A 21,572-nucleotide genomic window follows, 5' to 3' on the forward strand; every position below is an offset into this window, starting at 1 on the left:
CCACAGTTGTCCCTCTGTCACTTTCCCCACCTGTCTCTCTGCTACTTTGCCCATCTGTCCCTCTGCACCTTACCCAGCTGTCCCTCTGGGAATCGGTATGTAATGCCGGCTGTCGGGATGCCTACTGTCAGAATACCAACAGTGGCATCCCAACAGGGGTCGGGTAAGTATACTTACTGTCCCCCTTCTCCCCCTAACCCTCCCTTCTTGCTGCCTAACCCTCCCTGTTAGTGACTAAACCTAAGTTTCACCCCTCTGTGCCTAAACCTAACCCTCCCCCCTTAGTGCCTAACCTTAACCCCCTCCCCCACAGTGGTGCCTGACCATAACCCTCCGCCTTAGGGGTACCTAACCCTAACCCCTCCAAAACCTAACGCTAACCCCGCTATGCATCCTAAACCTAACCCCTCCCCCCTGCTGCTAACACTTACCTTCATTCGGGCTGTCGTCTTCCTGGATTCTGGCGTCGGAATTACGATAGGCGTCAGCATTTCGATGCCTATCTTAAGTCCCTTGTCGGGCTTCCAGCGTCGGGATTGATACCAATGGCATTGTGTCCCTCTGCATTTTCCCCAGTTGTACTTCTACATTTTACCCAGCTGTCCCTCTGCATCTTCTATAGCTGTGCCTTTGCCCACTTTTCCATCTGTGCCTCTGTCCTTCTCCACATCCTCGCCTTCTCCCCATGGCAAGTGGCTGCCAATCAGAAAAGTGGTGTGGATCAACGGATACACAATAATGTTATTATAATTAGACTAAAGTGGGCACAGATATAATGTATTAGACCAAATTGGTCACTATGCTGTCTGAGAATGCATAATATTATGCTGTTTCCTTTGTGGGATGGTTATGCACCTCCCATTAAAGACCACACCTACCCAATGGTTGGTCACATACCTTCAGTGGGCCCCTGCCTCTGCATTTCACTGGTGGGCCCTCAATGCCCCAGTCAGACACTGGCAGCTGTGACACTGTAACGTAGCATTTCCCATGCAAATACAGCCACAGTTGTACACAGAATATAGGCATGCAGCATATCATTTTAATCAGCAGAAGCTGCTTGTGCATCCTATCACTTTGCGAATAAGATACATTTTGAATGTAAGAAGTCGCATGAAAAGACGTTCAGCACTACCGAATCGCACAGCGCTCACACACTATGTTTAACACTACTTGTATGTAAGATACATGCGGACACATCTGTAAGTGCAAAAACACATCTGCAAGGTCTGGAATGGCGTCACTGTTAATGAATGGCCTTATCCGAGGGTATGCAGAGTAGTTGGACAAAAATTGTGGATATAGGGCATGGTTTGCGTACAACTCCAATGGCGGGTGGAATGCGCGTGACCCATTCTGCACATGTACATTATGGGCCTGATTCAGAGCTGAACGCTCTGACCAGAGCGCTCGCTCTGAATCAGGGCCCTCCTACCTTTTTTTTGAGCGTCCTCATGGACGAGCATCCATGATGATGGTCGCGATGGTCTTGACCATCGCGACCATCGGGCTTGCGACGGAGACCCTGCGGTAGGGTCTCACTGCCGCAAGTCCTGGAGTGATTTTGGCTCTATCAGAGCCAATATCACTCCCACTGACATCACTAGTGATGTCAGTGGGGCCGGCTTCAGACGGTAGGCATTCCCATGGGAACGCCTCCGTCTGGCAGGCACGCCCCCGGCACGCCCACCAAAGGGGGCGTGCTGTTGCAGTCCCGGTCTCGCGCATGACGGAGCTCCCTCCGTCGTGCGCATGCGCAGTGGGGAACATCGACCCGCTTGCGAGCGTACTGCCGCTCGCGAGCGGGTCTGAATGACCCCCTATGTGCACAGAGCTAAATGTGTTTATTCACCATATGTGCTGCTGTATGCATCCCTGCGGCCGGACCCCCTCATCCATACTCTTGGCTTGCTACTAGTTACCATCATCAGCACAGACTTGCACCAGCCCTATACTTGGTGTGTATTTACACTTCAGTCCACCTCTGCATAGACCACAGTTCTGTCTGAGCTTAGCCTCCGTGAGAATGCTCCGTTCCTCCATCCCACTTATGCCCCTTCAGTCACAAGAGGCAATGCTACTGAAGTGCACACAATTCTGCATCACCCATACTTGGAGTCATTTAGTACCAGAGCAGTCCCAATGCAAAAACAAGCAACATACGTTCCGCATACAGACTTAACTTCAACACTGCATCAGTCACAGGAAGCTCTTCTAAAATCAATTCCAAACGACAGAACATACGTGTACCCGTGGTCTAAAATTCAGATATAGATACATGTGCTCAAATGCAATCTAGGGATTCATCATTGAGGCCCAACGTCATTGTTACGGGATGTAGTTATGTGACCGGCGGCCACAATGCACCGACACCAATCATAATCCCGACATCGGAATCCAGGACGACACATGCCCGAACGAGGTAAGTCCCGGCACCCGTCCTGTTAGCCGCAGGGGGGAGGGTTAGGTTCAGGGCAGTTAGCGGGGTTAGCGTTAGGTTTTAGGGGGGGTGGTTAGGGCTAGGCACCCCCCCGGGAGGGTTAGGCTTGGAGAGCGGTAAGGGGGGTTAAAGTTAGGCAACCCCTTGGGGAGGTTAGAGTTAGGGACTGGGGGGGGAGGCAGGGGAGGTTAGCATACTTACCTGCCTCTGTTGGGATTTTCATACTGTCGGGCAGCCGCTGTTGGGATTTGATAGCCGCCGGCATTTCATTCCCATTTCATTGTTACAGTGTCACAATGTTCTGTCAGTTAAGAAGTAATCTTGTGTTAGCGGCTTAGAAACATTATTGAGGTTTTAATTGCTCATTACTAACTGAACTGCTACCACCCTGGCTGTGAAAAAGCCCTGACACCAAGGAAGAAAACCTCCCTGATCCCAGAGCTGGCAGCAGAGGAGGGAACTGGAAGCCTAAATGCAGGTTTGCAGTTTTGCCGGATTGATCTGATCTGTTGCAGCGTGAAATGTGAAACGTTGTTAGATATGGAACATTACAGGCATCACCCATGCAATTATGAGTGTGTCATTTTCCATTATGTTCTTCATGCAATATTTTGCCTGTTAAGTTTTACCTGGATTACCGTGTATGTTCTCATAATGGGATTTACTGCTGGTGTGTGGGTTAGCACACAGGAGAGTTAATGAATACAAATGAGCTGCATGTGTGATGTGTTCAATAGCTGATCTACATTGCGGTGATTTCTGTAGAGGAAAGTGATTTTATTGTTTAGAGAGATTACGTCCCAAAGTCAATCGTGCAATTCCGTTTTCATGGAATCAGGTTACTTGGGGGTCTACAGTAAGCCCTGAAGAGAGATAAAGTGAATGGAGATAAGGTACCAACCAATCAGTTCCTAACTGTCTCTTTATAGGCGGTTTTTGATAAAGGACAGTTAGGAGCTGATTGGTTGGTACTTTATCTCCATCCACCTTATCTCTCTCCAAGGCTTAGTACATAGACCTATTGGTTTCTCAACACAAACACGTAAACACACACACTGTAATCACGACAGCTCTGTGAGTTAGATGGAGGGAATAAACCCTCCTGTTAGTGCATGCATAAAACAAAAACACAACACACTGGCCGGGATGTATAATGCATTGCTGTCGGCCTGTGCATGTGAAAGCCGCAGTGTGGGGGGGGGGCGCACCTCTCAAGGGGAATTCTGAATTAAGAAGCCCATAGCCCATGCTTGATGCATACTTATGCAATCTGTGCTTATTAAGACAATATGAAAAATGACATAACATATCGTCTTCGACATAAATAAAGAATAAACAGGTCAAACAGGGAAAATAATTACTGTAGTATAAGCCTAAAATCTGGTTATGAAGAATACAAGAAACCAGGAAGCACACTGAATATTGAGAACCAGTACTAATTATGCCGATAGAACATAAGCGGACAACAAATACAACAGCACATTAAGATAAAATTAAATAAAATAAAAAAAGGAGGGGGGAGGGAGTAGGCAAGAAAAGCTGGAATAGGGGTATGGGGAGATGAATAACATACATGGGATAATGAATAGGGGAGAAAGTGGGAAGGGTCGTTGTCTCAGGTAAGAGGGAATGAAAGATACCATTTGATATTTGGAACCTATAGGGTCAATCAAGGGAATTTTACTTAAAGAAGATAGGAAACGTTATAATTGCTCTGTAGTGACCAGAGAGGCTGACGGTGGGTGTAGAGAGCTATCTCCAGCGGAAGGTCTATTATGGCTACTGTACTCAGGCCCGTAGAGAGTCGGTGCGGGTCCTGGTACTTTCGGGGGTTTGGCCTAATCGTGGAAGGCGTGGCCACGACCCCTTTAAAACAAAATAAAAGTTTGCAGCACTGACAGCTGACAGGAGCCTCCCTGGCCCTACTGGAGCCCAGCACATGCTGTATGCTGGGCTGTATAGACACAGGCTGCTGACAGGTGAGAGGGAGACAGGAGGGTAGGGCGTTGAACCTGGGTCCCCGCCAGACCCCTCCATCAAACCCGGGCCCGGGTAATTAGAACCCACCCACCCCCCCCTTGTTTCTGCAGGTGTCATCACCGTGTGCCACAAGTTTGACAACAGCGGACAATGCCACCAAATGTATAGGCGTGAGGCCACGACGCCAACAAAGATCAGAAAGCACTGGGAACATCTGCTTAAGATTGTACCATCTGGAAAGAATGTTATATTGCATTTCCAGAACACTGACCGAGCAGGGGGTATAACGAAATACCTGAGACCACTGTTCATCAGAGCACTCCTTTCCAACTCTGTGTGCCATGCATGGGTGTATGCAGGGGGCGAAATATACCTAAAAGGAGTGCGAGGGAAGGCCAAGAGAGCACTGGAGATCCATAAATCCATTGGAGTCTACCAGCTGGCTGAGCCGGGGCACACCATCAGAAGACCAAGATGAGAGATATGTCAAGGGGAATCTCAAGGGGGGAAAAAAAAAAAAAAATCAGTGTTGGACAAAATGGGGGTGAGTGGAGCGTGCCAGGGGTGAAATGGGAGAAATGCCTGAGTTTCCTCCAACATTGCAGTGTAGGGTCAAGTGAGGGATGTTGGAGCCTTGGGATACTGAGCACCTATGGAAACATGGAGCACTAGTGGGCTGTTCCTCCAGGTGAGTTATTTAAAAGAACTGTCAGTGAGGAAGATTGCTCACGTCTGCAGCCGCATAACTGGACGTGAACATTGCACCATGTCGGAGGTGAAAGAAGAATCATTATGTCATCATCATCATCATTTCTACTAACTTCCTTACCCTACCTGCTAAGAAATACGCAGATAGGAGGGAGAGTGTATTCATGTACATGAACCCTATAAGAGCAGGCTGGAAATATAAGATCTGATAGACCGTACAAGTTGTGACTTTTGTAAATTCCTCCCCCCCATCATGAGAGACATTCACAGGATATGGCAGTGTTTGTATATACTGAGAACTGTTAGGGTGCATACACACCAGGACGATATCGGCACGATTTGGTCAAATCATAACAACAAATCGGGCATATTGCGCAGTGTCTATGCCTGATTTGCGCGCTCCCGCGGTCGCATGTGATATCGTGTGATTGGCCGTGATATCGCATGTGAGGCTGTACATTTTAATGAAGGACGGATCAGTGATCTTTCATTAAATCTTTTAAGTGTGTACCGGCAATCATGCGTTATCCGGGGTGAAGGCGAATCGCCTTGAACATCAGCACGATAGCCGGTCGTTTAGGTGTGTACCAACCCTTAGATATTCATGGAAAAGGAATATTACTCAGTTATTTTGTAGATCACATAAAGATAGGTATATAGAATTTGATTCAGAGACAGACGATAATGCGATCGCAGCTGCAATTTCGTACGCAACGCTAATGGTTGCAAAGATCACGCGAGCATAGGGATACCCACTGCTGCCTTCTCATCTGCGTACAACGTCGCTTACCCGCGTAAATATTGGTAACATCGACGCACATTGAGCGGCCATCTTGCCCTTGCGGAAGGTCTGACCAGCCGTAGACTTGGCAGCTCTCCTGACACGCATAGGGCTCTTATGCTACATATGCAATCTCAGTGGTTAATTTATGCACGCCCATGTAACGGCTTTTAAACGGTCAGACGCACCATAGTTTTTCTGACCACCACCCCCAAACACTGACAGCCAGTCACTCACTTTGCGGTGGATGTGTCCGTAATTGCCATGCGATCGATGCGCACACGCAGTGCGGCTTATACGCGTGTGCGATGGCAAACGCTCGATCTGCATATGTAATCGCCATTGCTTCCGTCTATGAATGGGGCCCATAGTCTAAATGTCGATATTCAGATTGTTAATACCAGAATTTCGACATGGTCTGAATGTCAACATGGACCTTATGCAGACAGTCAAAATGTCGACATTACGAATGTCAGCAATACATCCATGTCGACATTTTTTAAACTTCCCCTTTATTACCCCAATGAATAAAGAAAGAAAAAAAATATATATATAAGAGCTGCAACTCAGTAACACAATGGAAATATCTATATTTTATTTTATGATTTCTAAATCTGACAGATTGGACATAATGTGCAATTAGCAAACACATAAGGCCTGTTAGCTGATGTACTCTAATACAGGGAGACACGGCATAAAATAGCAGACGATTGATTTTGGGGCAAAACAACTTTTTAATTTAAAAGTGATTGAATCTTTGTGTGAAACCCAATTACTTTGATAAGGTATTTAGAATTTCATTTTTACATGATCTATAACTGTCTGCGCCTGTGTTATGTATTATCAGTTTGCAATTCCTACTTATCTTCTGAATGCTGGAATCCCATTTACTGTCCTGTGTGTGCGCTCTATCTCTGACAGAGGAATTCGGGAGGTGATCATTAAACTTCAGTGTGTCTGTTACCCACCCTTCTGGCACAGGGAAATATATTCTGAAAGGCGGCACTTAGCAATTCTCTCCTAAAATAGTGAATATGCATTTGAAGGTTTGTTTGTTGTTAGTAAATGGAAACGTCAGAGTGACAGTTGCATATAATCAGGCATATTTCTAGGTTGGATTTTTCCTTAGACACAAATTGTTTATGGTTATTTATTGATGTACATATTTCAGCTAGCTGTTCCTGAATCTCTCTCTCTCTCCCACCCACCCATCTGTTTTTCTCGCCCCCTCTTTCTTGATCCTTTTTCTCTTCCCCTCTATCTCATTTCTGAATTGCTTTCTTTCCCCCTCTCGCTCAACTGCCCCTGTTTCTCTCTTGCCCATCAGTTTCTCTCTAAAGGCGCACATCCACTTGCCGATTAAACAGAGCGATTGAACGATAATGACATAGTTATCGTTCAACCGCTCATTAATTGTGCACAAGTCTGGCATGAAAATGTCGGAAACGATCAGCGATGCGCGCTCCCGCTGGTCGTTTTCGACGTCAATCATCGTCTGAACATGCCGGTCAATCTGCCGATAACGACAGATTGGGCATGTTTGGGGATGAGGGAGGGTGCCTACGCTGAACGATATATCTATCAGTGTAGGCACTGCACAGTTTACAGGTTGTGTTAGAAAAATGACACTTAAGGCTCATACACATGGGACAATGTGCTGTATGGACGATATTGGTGAAAGATTTCTCTTGAACTGTCTGTAGTGCAGGACAAACGATATTGGGTATACACACTGATAGATGTCTTTAAAGATATCTTTTAGTGAAGTCATCCTGCCACATCTCTGAACAGGCAATTCTTGACGATATCGTCAGATTGGCCTGCATGTACGGATGGCAAAAGACATCGTTAACGACGAAAAATCAGTTGTGAAACTACACCCAGACAGGACAGATTGCTCAAGAAAATCGCAACTGAGAACCAAACATTGCCAGCCAAACGTGTGATGATGATGATGTGGAAGGAAGCAGGAGCTAATGTTTCTGTACATACTGTTCAGAGGCACCTTGCAGAGTTTGGGTTTAGAGCTTGTTGACCAGTCAAGAAACCAGAGGTGACACCAACGATGAGAAAAAATGCGCGCTCCCATTTGCAGTTCGGGGATGAGGGAGGGAGCCCGGCACTGAACGAAATCGTTCTTGATTCCGTTCAGTGTTTGTGCTCAGTGTTGTTAACAACACTGAGCACACCCCTGCCGGGGCACATGGGACGATTTCGTTCATGGAACAAATCGTCCCGTGTGTACGCACCTTATTATAGGCTCTGACAGAAGAATAGCGGCTTTCAGGAAATAATTATAACTATCATGGTAAACAGAGCTAAAGACAATCACAATGGCAGCACAGCCAAAAATCTATTGCACGTTCTTTATGTTAGCCTGCCTAAACAATATATCATCTACAAAGTAGCTAGTAGGTGTTGTGTTGGTGTATTCATGGAAATGTGGGGGTATTGTGATAATGTAGTGGGGCTATTAATGTAATGTGGGGCCTTACTATTAGGTGCCACCGGGCACCTGTTTTCAGCATGGTCACATCGACCCTGTGTGCCCCGGGGCAACTGCCCAGTCATCCCCCCCCCTCCCGTTAATCCGGCCCTGTAGTACAGTATCTAATAATACAATGTGGGCTCTCTTTATTAAATGATTTTAATGTAATGTAATGATGTAATAATATAATGTAATGATGGGGAGGAGGTCTATGTGTTATATGAGGTCGCTATTAAGTTAATATCAAGGCTCTCTATCATACATTCAGAAATTAATAAAAAAAGAAATCAGTAATTAAAGCACCTTAGCATGTTACTATCTATACTCACCACTCTTTTTTGCCTTGTCCTACCATTTAAGATATAACAGGATAAATGTATTAAGTGTATTAGCTTGCGATCTTCAGCTGCTGCAGGGATTTATGCGAGTCTCCCCGTATTTTTAAAAGGGGCATTTAGTTTAAAGGCTAAACCAAGCTGGTTTACCCTTTAAAATGATTGCCGCTTTAAAAATATGGCGGGGACTAGCAGCAGCTGAAGATCGCAAGCTAATACACTTGACCCAAAATGTCACAAAATATACTCTATGTAAAATAAAAATGTATACAGTAATTAAAAGCCTATGTTTAATAACGTATGCACACAACTACTCACCTTTCTTTGCCAGCAAAGTAAACACTCATTTAAATATTTTGTGATTATCTTTCCTTCATTATGAAAAGTGATAAGATGGAAACTTCCACACAGCAATTAAGATCATTAGAGCGAAAAACAGAAAGAATAGGCACTAATTGCTTGTTCTCCTTGGCAGGCTGGTTTGTGGGGAGGCTTGTAACTTTCCTGAACACAGTGTATTTGCTGAATGATTAGTAATTTTCTACTTTACTTTTTTAATTGAAACATTTTTGTTACGCTTTAATATCTTTTTAGAAATAGATCCATATCAATTTGTTTGTTTGCTCCTGACAGCTCATTCAGATCTTGCACAGCTGAAGTTGCACCCATCAATAATATAATTAAATGCAAACTATAAATGTGCATATATTAAAATGCCCCCATTACTTACCTGCACTCATGACCATTTGCTTTAGAATGTAAGCTCTGGCGAGCAGGACCCTCTGACCTTTGCATTCCCCACGTGAAAAGTTAATTTTTAGTATTGTAATTATAATAAAATAATAATATTAATATTGTAGGTAATGCACAATAAAAGTTATTATCAGCCTCATCTGGTGTCTGACAATAATTACTAAGTAACAACAAAATCCTCATAATGTAGAGCACTTTCTATAATCAAATACCTTTTGTTTGGAGAAACGTATCTACACTGCAAATGACCCACTCCTACTGCCCCCGCAGTAACACTTCAGTGCTGTAACACTAAATAATATCATTAATGCTTTTGCCATCAATTACAGTAATGAAGGAACGCAGCTGGTTTGTTGTTCAAACCATGATGTCTTGAAGCACCGGCCTTTTAAGAGGAAATTAAGACCATGGAAAAAACCCAATAACAGGATGAACTCTAGCTTCCTGTAATGGACACTTAATTAAGTGTTACAAGCTAAGGCAAATATAAAAAAAATCATTAAAATACCCATATTCTAGCAATAAAGGATTCAAATGAGAGGTCCAGCAGGTAATTAGAAAATAAAGGAAAAACAAGTAAAGGCACTATATGACATTATTATGTATCATAACCTGTGTATTACTGAGCAGAATAATCTACAAAACATTACATACTGTGCAATAACTGAAGTATTAACTAGTGATGAGCGGTTCGGATTCTGAGGAATCCGAACCGCTCCGAACAGGTGCAATCCGAGTCCACCCGAACGCAAGTTCGGGTGTTCCCGCCTGACTCGGATTCCACCTCAAGGCCAAACGTCACCCGTCTGGCGTTGGATTCTCGCGAGACCTGACGTTCGGCCTCTATAAAAGGCGCAGCGCCCGGCAGTCGGCGCCATTTCACGTGTCACGCGGTTAGTGGTAGTGCGTGCACTGTGCTAGACTGCTAGTGTTAGATTAGACTGGAGACTAGAGTTAAACAGAGTAGACAGTGTTCTTGCCGCTGGCATTAATTAATATATATAATTATATATATTATCAAAAAAATAACCTCTGTGACTTTACTGGGCATAAGCCCATTGTGTGTGCTCCGTGACTGGGCATAATAAGCCCACTGTGTGTATGTGTACTGTATTATACAAGCTCCGTGACAGGGTATAGCCCACTGAGTGTATTATACAAGCTCTGTGACAGGGCATTAGCCCACTGAGTGTATTATACAAGCTCCGTAAAAGGGCATAAGCCCACTGAATGTATTATACAAGCACCGTGACAGTGCATAGCCCACTGAGTGTATACAAGCTCCGTGACAGGGCATAGCCCACTGAGTGTATTATACAAGCTACGTGACAGGGCATAAGCCCAATGAGTATTATACAAGCTCCGTGACAGGGCATAGCCCACTGAGTATTATACAAGCTCCGTGACAGGGCATAGCCCACTGAGTGTATACAAGCTCCGTGACAGGGCATAAGCCCACTGAGTGTATTATACAAGCACCGTGACAGGGCATAAGCCCACTGAGTATTATACAAGCTCCGTGACAGGGCATAGCCCACTGAGTGTATTATACAAGCTCCGTGACAGGGCATAAGCCCAATGAGTGTATACAAACTCCATGACAGGGCATAGCCCACTGAGTGTATTATACAAGCTCCGTGACAGGGCATAAGCCCACTGAGTATATACAAGCTCCGTGACAGGGCATAGCCCACTGAGTGTATTATACAAGCTCCGTGACAGGGCATAAGCCCACTGAGTGTATTATACAAGCTCTGTGACTGGGCTTAGCCCACTGAGTGTATACAAGCTCCGTGACAGGGCATAGCCCACTGAGTGTATACAAGCTCCGTGACAGGGCATAGCCCACTGAGTGTATTTTACAAGCTCCGTGACAGGGCATAAGCCCACTGAGAATTATACAAGCTCCGTGAAAGGGCATAGCCCACTGAGTGTATTATACAAGCTCCGTGACAGGGCATAAGCCCACTGAGTGTATACAAGCTCCGTGACAGGGCATAGCCCACTGAGTGTATTATACAAGCTCTGTGACAGGGCATAAGCCCACTGAGTATTATACAAGCTCCGTGACAAGGCATAAGCCCACTGTGTCTATTATACAAGCTCCGTGACAGGGCATAAGCCCACTGTGTGTATTGTACAAGCTCTGTGACAGGGCATAGCCCACTGAGTGTATTATACAAGCTCTGTGACAGGGCATAAGCCCACTGAGTATTATACAAGCTCCGTGACAGGGCATAAGCCCACTGAGTGTATTATACAAGCTCCGTGACAGGGCATAAGCCCACTGTGTGTATTATACAAGCTCCGTGACAGGGCATAGCCCACTGATAGTATTATACAAGCTCCGTGACAGGGCATAGCCCATTGAGTGTATCATACAAGCTCCGTGACAGGGCATAAGCCCACTGAGTATTATACAAGCTCCGTGATAGGGCATAGCCCACTGTGTCTATTATACAAGCTCCGTGACAGGGCATAAGCCCACTGAGTGTATTATACAAGCTCCGTGATAGGGTATAAGCCCACTGTGTGTATTGTACAAGCTCTGTGACAGGGCATAGCCCACTGAGTGTATTATACAAGCTCTGTGACAGGGCATAAGCCCACTGAGTATTATACAAGCTCCGTGACAGGGCATAAGCCCACTGAGTGTATTATACAAGCTCCGTGACAGGGCATAAGCCCACTGTGTGTATTATACAAGCTCCGTGACAGGGTATAAGCCCACTGAGTATTACACAAGCTCCGTGACAGGGCATAAGCCCACTGAGTGTATTATACAAGCTCTGTGACAGGGCATAAGCCCACTGAGTGTATTATACAAGCTCCGTGAAAGGGCATAAGCCCACTGTGTGTATTATACAAGCTCCGTGACAGGGCATAAGCCCACTGAGTGTATTCAAGCTCCGTGACAGTGCATAGCCCACTGAGTGTATTATACAAGCTCCGTGACAGGGCATAAGCCCACTGAGTTTATACAAGCTCCGCGACAGGGCATAGCCCACTGAGTGTATTATATAAGCTCCGTGACAGGGCATAAGCCCACTGAGTATTATACAAGCTCCGTGACAGGGCATAAGCCCACTGAGTGGTTTATACAAGCTCCGTGACAGGGTATAGCCCACTGTGTCTATTATACAAGCTCCGTGATAGGGCATAAGCCCACTGTGTGTATTATACAAGCTCTGTGACAGGGCATAGCCCACTGAGTGTATTATACAAGCTCCGTGACAGGGCATAAGCCAACTGAGTATTATACTAACTCTGTGACAGGGCATAAGCCCACTGTGTCTATTATACAAGCTCCATGACAGGGCATAAGCCCACTGAGTGTATTATACAAGCTCCATGACAGGGCATAAGCCCACTGAGTGTATTATGCAAGCTCTGTGACAGGGAATAGCCCACTGTGTCTCTTATACAAGCTCAGTGACAGGGCATAGCCCACTGAGTGTATTATACAAGCTCCGTGACAGGGCATAAGCCCACTGTGTCTATTATACAAGCTCTGCGACAGGGCATAAGCCCAGTGTGTGTATTATACAAGCTCTGTGACAGGGCATAGCCCACTGAGTGTATTATACAAGCTCTGTGACAGGGCATAAGCCCACTGAGTGTATTATACAAGCTCCGTGACAGGGCATAAGCCCACTGAGTGTATTATACAAGCTCCGTGACAGGGTATAAGCCCACTGAGTATTACACAAGCTCCGTGACAGGGCATAAGCCCACTGAGTGTATTATACAAGCTCTGTGACAGGGCATAAGCCCACTGAGTGTATTATACAAGCTCCGTGAAAGGGCATAAGCCCACTTTGTGTATTATACAAGCTCCGTGACAGGGCATAAGCCCACTGAGTGTATTCAAGCTCCGTGACAGTGCATAGCCCACTGAGTGTATTATACAAGCTCCGTGACAGGGCATAGCCCACTGAGTGTATACAAGCTCCGTGACAGGGCATAGCCCACTGAGTGTATTATATAAGCTCCGTGACAGGGCATAAGCCCACTGAGTATTATACAAGCTCCGTGACAGGGCATAAGCCCACTGAGTGGTTTATACAAGCTCCGTGACAGGGTATAGCCCACTGTGTCTATTATACAAGCTCGTGATAGGGCATAAGCCCACTGTGTGTATTATACAAGCTCTGTGACAGGGCATAGCCCACTGAGTGTATTATACAAGCTCCGTGACAGGGCATAAGCCAACTGAGTATTATACTAACTCCGTGACAGGGCATAAGCCCACTGTGTCTATTATACAAGCTCCATGACAGGGCATAAGCCCACTGAGTGTATTATACAAGCTCCATGACAGGGCATAAGCCCACTGAGTGTATTATACAAGCTCTGTGACAGGGAATAGCCCACTGTGTCTCTTATACAAGCTCAGTGACAGGGCATAAGCCCACTGAGTGTATTATACAAGCTCTGTGATAGGGCATAGCCCACTGAGTGTATTATACAAGCTCCGTGACAGGGCATAAGCCCACTGAGTATTATACAAGCTCCGTGACAGGGCATAGCCCACTGAGTGTATTATACAAGCTCCGTGACAGGGTATAGCCCACTGTGTCTATTATATAAGCTCCATGACAGGGAATAGCCCACTGTGTGTATACAAGCTCCGTGACAGGGCATAGCCCACTGAGTGTATTATACAAGCTCCGTGACAGGGCATAAGCCCACTGAGTATACAAGCTCTGTGACAGGGCATAAGCCCACTGAGTATTATACAAGCTCTGTGACAGGGCATAAGCCCACTGAGTATTATACAAGCTCTGTGACAGGGCATAAGCCCACTGAGTGTATTATACAAGCTCTGTGACAGGGAATAGCCCACTGTGTCTCTTATACAAGCTCAGTGACAGGGCATAAGCCCACTGAGTGTATTATACAAGCTCTGTGATAGGGCATAGCCCACTGAGTGTATTATACAAGCTCCGTGACAGGGCATAAGCCCACTGAGTATTATACAAGCTCCGTGACAGGGCATAGCCCACTGAGTGTATTATACAAGCTCCGTGACAGGGTATAGCCCACTGTGTCTATTATATAAGCTCCGTGACAGGGAATAGCCCACTGTGTGTATACAAGCTCCGTGACAGGGCATAGCCCACTGAGTGTATTATACAAGCTCCGTGACAGGGCATAAGCCCACTGAGTATACAAGCTCTGTGACAGGGCATAAGCCCACTGAGTATTATACAAGCTCTGTGACAGGGCATAAGCCCACTGAGTGTATTATACAAGCTCCGTGACAGGGCATAGCCCACTGTGTCTATTATACAAGCTCCGTGACAAGGCATAGCCCACTGTGTCTATTATATAAGCTCCGTGATAGGGCATAGCCCACTGTGTGTATACAAGCTCCGTGACTCCAGTTCATAGTGATAAATTAATATGGATCACGAGAATGAACCGAGAGGAGAGCAGAAACAACATGTAAATGCTAGCATTGCAGCGGCTGGAAGTCCATCACTTTCATCTAAAGCTGATGCTCAAGGGCGTAGAGGCTTTAAAAACTTAGGGAACCTGAAATCAAAAAAATTAGATTTCACAGGGGTAAAGACAAAAAAAAAACCTCTAAAGACTACTACTATTGCAGAGAAACAGAAAATTGCCAACAGACCATTCACCACACGTGAAAGACTCAGGCTTTGCCCTTTATTTCTGAGTGGTGGTTCTGCAACTGTCAGTGAGGCATCTTGTGCCTCTCATGATGTAAAATAGGTTAACAGCGAACAGGGAGGATTCCGCACAGAACCAATACTAGAATTACTATAACCAACCATCTACATCCACGAATGATTTGTACATTACATATTAGTGTTGGTGGTGCTCCCACAGCCAAAATATGACAGATTGACTAACAAAAGAAAAAGTGAGGCTGTTCTAGGGGCACACTTTATATGAATTCTTATTGATAAAGTAAAATATAACTTTTATTAATTATCATCATAATAAAATACATACCAGGTACATACAAAAATTTAGTAGGCGAAAATATTATTGACAATTCCTGCAAGGTACCCCACACATACAATTACGGGTTGAATGAATGTGCTTGAGTAAAATGGTGCAACAGATACCACTGATATTGGTATATAGGCTACACAGTGTGCAATCCTATGATCCCCATTAAACAGTACAATATTTGTCTACAGCACCTGGTATTCTTGAGTGGTCCCCCACATCAGTACTAACCAGGCCTATCACTGGATCGCTTCCAAGATCAGACGGGTTTGGGCATAATCAGTGAAGTATGGTTGTAGACCATCGCTACTGAAAATATATGGGGATACACACGGTCTGAGCCTATTATAAAATGTAGGACTATTCTCAACAGAGAGGTCCAATTAATAATTAGTTGCTTTCAAGACAAGTGATGCATAAGCATACCTTACTTGTGATGCAATAAATTGACATATATAGCATAAGCATATATAGATTGTAACTTTATAGAAAACATCACATAAGTAGCTTCACACAAATTTTACTCAGTTCCCAGTGTACATAGATAGGAACTTCTCATGGTAATAGGCCTGACAACACACATAAAGTACATGAATACTGAGAACAATCACCACATCGACATAGGGCATCAATATTATATATGTATAATTGTGATGATTGCTTAAAACTTTATCCAAATAGCTCCTAACTAATTCAACAATCTCTCTAAATAGATCTATCTTAATTGGAATGCTCAAAATTCCTATTTATGCTGCAGATGAAACAGAAAAGTACTCTCAAAAACCGGGTACATAATACATAAGAAAAGATCCCAAAGGATACATACAATTGGCAGCCATAAAGGAGAGACCAGCTATATCACAGCAATAAGTTTATACACTTGCATTGGACATGAGATTGGGATTGAAGCAGTTGCTTATTTTCTTCAAATGGAGGAACCATGTGACTTCCATAAATTTCTACTGGACATTCTCAGATTTATTCTGACCAAAAACTACTTTACGTTCGGAGACCGCTTCTACCTGCAGACGAGAGGGACGGCAATGGGGGCAGCCTGTGCCCCCACGTATGCCAACCTCTTCTTGGGCAGGTGGGAGCGGGAATTTGTTTTTGGTGATATGATGGACAAATATACCCAATTTGTTGGCGGGTGGTGGCGCTATATAGATGACATTTTTATGATCTGGGAGGGTGAGGAGAACTTATTGTTGGAGTTCATTCAGGAGCTAAATAACAATGATCTCAACATAAGATTGACCTTCCAATATAGTCGTGAGTGGGTATCATTTTTAGATCTTAAAATCTATAAAACTCTTGAAGGTGTGATCCATACTGAACTCTTTCGTAAAACAACAGCGACGAACAGTCTCTTACACCAGACAAGCGCACACTTTCCGCCGACGGTGGAAAATTTACCCAAAGGCGAATTCCTGCGTCTTAAACGAAATTGTTCAGAGGAATCAACATATAAGACGAAAAGCTTTGAACTTTCCGAACGTCTGTTAGAAAGAGGATACAGTAAGAGAAGTATTAAAAAAACAAAGGCTAGTATTTCCTCTATTCAAAGGGAAGCGATGATCTTTAAAGAAGAGGAATATCACCCTGGAGGTAAAAGAACCAATAAAGAAACTGAAATTGTACGGTTTATCGGTAACTTTAGTAGGGAATGGAGGACCATTCAGGATATCATTCAGAGACATTGGTCCATCTTACTATTGGATGAAGATTTGTCTAAAATATTAGGCACTAAAGTTGCAATGGGCTGGCGAAGATCTAGGAACTTACGTGACAATCTTGTCCAGAGCCATTATATTAAATTCCCTAAGAAGGATAATACAATATATGGCTCATTTCCATGCGGGACATGCAAAGCATGCCAGTATATGGCAAAATGCAATAGGGTCCAAGATAAATATGGTAATACTACTCTGATTAAAGATTTTATTAACTGTAGTACTACTGGGGTTGTGTACTGCTTGACGTGTACCTGTGATATGAAATATGTAGGGATTACAACAAGGCAATTTAGACAACGCATCTTGGAACACGTTGGGACTATTAGGAATGCTCAACTTGATCTTGCGAAATTTAAGAAACTTACCTCAGTCGCAAGACATTTTCATTTATACCATAAGGACAATCCTAATGATTTGCGTATTTTTGGCCTAGAAAAAGTATTGTTGGGGATCCGCGGCGGCGATCTCATGCAACAATTAATGAAACGTGAAAGCTACTGGACATTCAAATTAGGAGCTTTATCTCCTAGAGGAATGAATGAATACATTAATTTCAGTGTATTTTTGTAGTCATGCTTAATTTTTTGCATCCTATAATGTATTTTTCTTTTATTAATGCACTTTATAATATTATCACCTATTGTATATTCTATATTTATGATGTGCACAGTATTTTATATTTTATATAATTACCATGTCATGGTATCTTAATATAATATTAATTACTCACTTAGTCACAATTTTAACATTACACCTTAATGTTGGTTTTTAAAAAAAATTTTTTGTCACATTTTCCTTTCACTTACAATGGTACACTCTATTTATAATAATCTTATTGGTATTTTGTACCATCATATTAATATTCACTTTTTATTGTGCTCACTGTGATCTTCGAATATATATCCATTACCAATGCGTTATATGTCACTTATTGATTATATGTTTTCAATTGATAACTCTATTGTCATTTATTAGTAATTTTAATTAATATTAGCACTTTGATTATTAATTTTATTTCTTTTATCTGTAAATACATTATCATTATGCCATGCGTGATTAAACTTCATTGCATTTCTTGATAGCTAAGGATCTTATATTGTTTTATTATTTTGTTCTATTGAATATTTATGAGTATCAGTCTATATGTATAGTATGACATACAAACTCCGCTTTACTTATAGGAATATACTACGTTTTTTTACTATCATTAAATATGGTAATATACTGTATCCTATGTATTCATTATGGTCTCTGGATTGAATTAGCATGATCCAATATAATAGGATTGTATAGATTGCTCGCTTGATTAATATGTGATTACCAGCGCTATTTTATGAAAATTTAATCTTTTTGGTTAGTCTGTTTGAACTACATATCCCAATAGGCAATTCATCTAATAGGGACTATTTGATTGGCCCACTCCATCACGAGTCTAATTATAACCAATAGAATGGAGTTTAGACCGTGGGAGACTGCATTGCCTTGTGACTATCGGCACAAGCGGTGAGCCGTGACCCGAGTCGCGGGTAAGTGACGTGTATTTTATACACGCTTAAATAGACTCCTATCTACTCTATTATTACACGAGGTGATCAAGCCTCAATGCGGGCGAAACGCGCGTCCTCTCTTTCTTCACATGACACTCTGCTGATGTTAAGGAGAACCCAGTCAGTGCATGGACCGGGTTCCAACTTTACCCCACACTGGTAATGTATACAGGCTGACAGACTAATATGTCTGGTCAGCCGGTGAAACCTATCAAGTCTTAGCCTGTCATTTCTTTTTTCCAATGGCTATTTCCTACTTCTTGTCTGTTATTTGGAGCTGGATATAAACTTATTGCTGTGATATAGCTGGTCTCTCCTTTATGGCTGCCAATTGTATGTATCCTTTGGGATCTTTTCTTATGTATTATGTACCCGGTTTTTGAGAGTACTTTTCTGTTTCATCTGCAGCATAAATAGGAATTTTGAGCATTCCAATTAAGATAGATCTATTTAGAGAGATTGTTGAATTAGTTAGGAGCTATTTGGATAAAGTTTTAAGCAATCATCACAATTATACATATATAATATTGATGCCCTATGTCGATGTGGTGATTGTTCTCAGTATTCATGTACTTTATGTGTGTTGTCAGGCCTATTACCATGAGAAGTTCCTATCTATGTACACTGGGAACTGAGTAAAATTTGTGTGAAGCTACTTATGTGATGTTTTCTATAAAGTTACAATCTATATATGCTTATGCTATATATGTCAATTTATTGCATCACAAGTAAGGTATGCTTATGCATCACTTGTCTTGAAAGCAACTAATTATTAATTGGACCTCTCTGTTGAGAATAGTCCTACATTTTATAATAGGCTCAGACCGTGTGTATAAGTGAATCCCCATATATTTTCAGTAGCGATGGTCTACAACCATACTTCACTGATTATGCCCAAACCCGTCTGATCTTGGAAGCGATCCAGTGATAGGCCTGGTTAGTACTGATGTGGGGGACCACTCAAGAATACCAGGTGCTGTAGACAAATATTGTACTGTTTAATGGGGATCATAGGATTGCACACTGTGTAGCCTATATACCAATATCAGTGGTATCTGTTGCACCATTTTACTCAAGCACATTCATTCAACCCGTAATTGTATGTGTGGGGTACCTTGCAGGAATTGTCAATAATATTTTCGCCTACTAAATTTTTGTATGTACCTGGTATGTATTTTATTATGATGATAATTAATAAAAGTTATATTTTACTTTATCAATAAGAATTCATATAAAGTGTGCCCCTAGAACAGCCTCACTTTTTCTTTTGTTAGTCAGCCTCTCATGATGATAAAAGACCTTTTCAATCAAACTATAGAAGTGTGAAAAAATTTAAAACCAATAAGGCAGTAGAATAAACTGTGTTTTTTGAAACACAAATGTCAGAAATCCCTGAGGAGAGTCTAAGTGGGTCCACGAGTGGCATTGCTATGTGTAAGCCTGACCTTTCAGAGAAGCCGCCCTCCACAGTTTCTTTTCCATCTGTAGTTGTGGGGATGAGCAGTATTGCCGAGGACATAGAAATTGAGGATGCCAATGTGGAATTGCAAAAGGATGAGAGGGATATATGTGCAGCTGATGCTGGCACTAATGAGGATGTTGAGGATGAGGATATTATTTGTATAGGTCAGGCACCAGTGGAAACAGCTCTTGGCCAAGATAAGAAGGCCATTGCCATGCCTGGGCATAGAACCAACAAATCCACATCTTTTGTGTGGAATTACTTTTACCCAAACCCTGCCAATGTTTGTCAAGCCATTTGTAGCCTCTGTGAGACCACAGTTAGTAGAGGTAGGGACGTTAAGCATCTAGGAACCTCTACGCTATTACATCATCTGCAGCGAGCTCATGACAGGTGTTTGATAACAGAAACTATTGCAAAAAAAATAACAACAAGCAGTCCAGCATTAGCTAGATGCCTTCTCTCTACTAAATCCTAGCATCTGCAATCTCCGCCGACAACACCTTCCTCCTCAATATCCTCAGGAATGATCAGTGGTAGTACAACATCCAATTTGTTAATGCTAAGTCACGGTGACTCCTCCAATTTCCAGGACACCTCAGAAGAAACTGAATCTTTGAGCGCTAGGCCTGCTGCTGCTGCTGCTGGTGGATCTTCATCCCAGAAGTGGACCAAGAAGACTACTAGTAGTATACCAAAAAAACAATTGACTGTTAAAGAATCTCTTGCAAGGGGAAGCAAGTATGACAGCTCTCACCTTGTCACACAGCGGATCACTGACGCCATGACAGCTATGTTAATAATAGATCTGCGTCCAATATCCGCAATTAATGCAGTGGGATTTACACAGCTAATTGAGGTCATGTGTCCCCGGTACCAAATTCCATCTCGGTTTCATTTTACCCGAAAAGCCATTCCTCGGCTGTACTAGGACGTTAAACAGAACCTAATTATTGGCCTGAAAATGCTATTGTACCCACTGTCCACTTAACCACAGATATGTGGACAAGCGGTAGTGGACAAACTAAAGATTACATGACTGTGACGGCCCACTGGGTGGGTGAATCACCTTCAGCAGCAGCAGTATCTAACAAACAACACCAGCTCATTCAGAGGCAGGCAACTCTGTGCATCACCGGATTCAATAAGAGGCATACCGCTGACAACCTCTTAGAAAAACTAAGAGATGTCATAGAAACATGGCTTACCCCACTTGGACTCTCCTCAGGATTTGTGATTTCTGACAATGATACAATTATAGTGAAAGCATTACAGCTGGGTGAATTCCAACACATCCCCTGTTTTGCTCACACAATAAACTTAGTGGTGCAGGGTTTTTTAAAAAACGTGCAGGAGATGCTGT

At 43.2% G+C, this 21,572-nt stretch overlaps 2 pseudogenes; one reads left to right on the forward strand and one right to left on the reverse strand.

Annotated features, from left to right (window-relative positions):
- Window positions 1-15,646: 15,646 nt before the first annotated feature.
- LOC148513584 (5S ribosomal RNA) lies at window positions 15,647-15,765 on the reverse strand (annotated as a pseudogene).
- Window positions 15,766-19,613: 3,848 nt separating this feature from the next.
- On the forward strand, window positions 19,614-19,732 carry LOC148513585 (5S ribosomal RNA; annotated as a pseudogene).
- The last annotated feature ends 1,840 nt before the right edge of the window (window positions 19,733-21,572 follow it).

The sequence above is a fragment of the Taudactylus pleione genome, unplaced genomic scaffold (assembly GCF_031769625.1).
Source record: "Taudactylus pleione unplaced genomic scaffold, aTauple2 ptg000276l, whole genome shotgun sequence".
In the NCBI taxonomy this organism is placed as follows: Eukaryota; Metazoa; Chordata; class Amphibia; order Anura; family Myobatrachidae; genus Taudactylus; species Taudactylus pleione.